This window comes from Pteropus medius, unplaced genomic scaffold, assembly GCF_902729225.1.
Source record: "Pteropus medius unplaced genomic scaffold, Ma_sr-lr_union100, whole genome shotgun sequence".
NCBI classification, from domain to species: domain Eukaryota; kingdom Metazoa; phylum Chordata; class Mammalia; order Chiroptera; family Pteropodidae; genus Pteropus; species Pteropus medius.
Genome location: NW_024350922.1, coordinates 1,726,498 through 1,728,827, shown reverse-complemented (window position 1 = coordinate 1,728,827; position 2,330 = coordinate 1,726,498). Strand labels below are relative to the sequence as shown.

The window sequence follows — 2,330 nt, the reverse complement described above, 5'->3', positions numbered from 1 at the left end:
TTTTTCCACACACAGTTTAGAATCGGCTTGTTGATTTCTGCAAAAAGTCTGCCGAGATTTCGACTGAGATCGAATTGACGCTCTAAACATTTTTAAATGTTTTACGACGGTTGAAGAACTCTGTGAATAGACTAAAATCCACTGAATTCTACGTTGTAAACAGAGGAGTTTTATGGTATTCCATGTGGATTATATCACAAGGAAGCTATTATTTTTAAAATAGAATTATAAAAAAATACCGTGCTAAGGAGAAAAAAAAGCTTGTGCAAACCCAGGCTACCTCATGGGTCATGGGTCATGGGTCATGCCTTTGCAGCCTCTCATACTTCTGGAAGAAAACAGAAATGGAGGCATACAGCAGTTATCCGATGCCAGAAACGCTGGCCACAGGCTGGGGGCCAAGATGTGGGTAGCAATCTGTGACTCCCCCAGAGTGACGGTATCCACTCCGCCCGCGTCCATGCTACGGAGTCCATCTCCCCTTGGCTTGTGCATGTTGGCTGAAGCCGTAAGGGGATTTAAACCTCTGCACTCAAGCCGTGTGTACGTTCCAAACACAGACCGTCTCGGGGATGAAATCTGACGTAAAATTTTTTTGTAGCATTCATTCATTCTTACTTGGCTACTCTCCCAACGGGCCAAACCGTAGTTAGAAGATAAGCCGGCACTCGACAAACCCCCGCCATCTACTTGCCGTTGTCACAGTTTTGGCTGCCTACTATTTACTGAGCATCTTTTCTTCTTCTTTTACTTAGTGTATTTAAGAAGCTCAAGTAAAAGCCAGTATCTCTTGACATAAATAGAAGATCCCACTTAAAACAAAACCCAAAGGAAACAGACTGCTGTCTCCACTACCTACACCGGTGCCTCGGGCCTCACTGATAAACCGGGAGGTCAGCGGGGCCTTGGAAGGGTGTTAGGACCTTGGAAGGGCTTGGACTAAGCCGACGCTTCCCCCTGGACTGAATCGGAACGATTACATGAGGCCGGAAAAGGGAGGACACTGGAGAGGTCCTTTGTCCATGTCCTCCACAGCTCTTCGTTGGGGCCCCAGGTGTGGGCCCAGGCCTTGGGGAACCAGGCTACCCAGGACAGACGGAGCCCATTGCTTCCGAGCTGATCGCTGTGTGTAATGGCACACGAGAGTGAAATAACTTTAGAAGCGCCGTGTAGAGCCGGGATCATTAAACATGTAGCACTTTATTCTCCCCAAGCCAGGGATGGGCCCTCTGGGGAAGGCAGGGGTTGGCTTGGTCTGTGGACGTCCATCTCACAGCCATGATGGCCTGGGCAGGCACGAGCAGCTTCATTTCCGTCACAGAGCAGAGGCACTGGAGTCAGAGAGGGAGCCTTGAACAAACTGACCGGGAAGGTGAGGATGCGACTGTGTCAGAAAATTAGGTCAGGAGTGAACGTGCTTGGGCAAGTTCAAGATCTCTGTTTAGATGTGAAGGTCTGGCATTCTGCCTGGTGGAGTTCCAGGCACCAGGCTGGGCCAGGCAAGGATACGGAGCCTCTTCCCTCGGAGGTATAGGATCTCACAGGAGTGAAGTGAGAAGCAGCAGGCAGAAGTAACTACAGCACAGGTGGAGTGATGTGAATTGCTTTTTCGTTAAGATCCTAATGGTTGCAAACGGCAGACACCCAGTCTGGATCGGCATAAGTAAGAAAGAAGACTCGTTGGTTCCCATATCTGATGAGTCTAGGAATAAATGGCTTCAGGAATGGCTGGATCCAGGTGTTCAAATGTCAGCAATGTCTCCATATTTTCCTTGTCTTCACAGCAACCCTATGAGGTAGAATCTATGACTGTCCCCCTTTGGCAGATGAGGACATTGAGGCACTGAGAAAGCAATTCGCCCAAAGTCACGCGGCTAGAAAGAGGCAGAGTCGAGACTCGAAGCCAGGCATTTCAGATTCAGAGTCCTCATTCTTACCCGTCACCCTACTCGCTGCCTCTGGGAGCTCAGGCCGCAGGATCCTGATCCTTCTGTCACGTTTTGTAACCACATGTTCTGATGGATTATTTCACTAATGCCTGTCCACCTGCCGATGACTTGCGTTAATGGTAGCTGACGTGCCGAGCACTTTCATGCATCGGCTAATTTCACCCTTTCAGCAACCCTGTAAGTTAGGAGCAGCCAGTGCTGTTTTACGGATGAGAACCTGAGGGGCGAGAGCAACTGGTCCACTAGGCTGGGAATTCCCAGAGGCCAGAAACCTTGTTCATTTTGCCCATAGAGTCCAGAGGGGCTAATTCAGGAGGCACACAGGAGGCACTCAATAAATGCTTTTTGTTTGGATGTATGGGTGGTGGATGGGTGCATGGA

The 2,330-nt window shown here is 49.4% G+C and overlaps 1 protein-coding gene across 1 annotated transcript in view; it reads left to right on the top strand.

The window, feature by feature from the left end:
• Positions 1–2,330, top strand: part of SCNN1B (sodium channel epithelial 1 subunit beta) — a 34,717-nt gene that overhangs the window by 14,401 nt on the left and 17,986 nt on the right. The window lies entirely within an intron of this gene.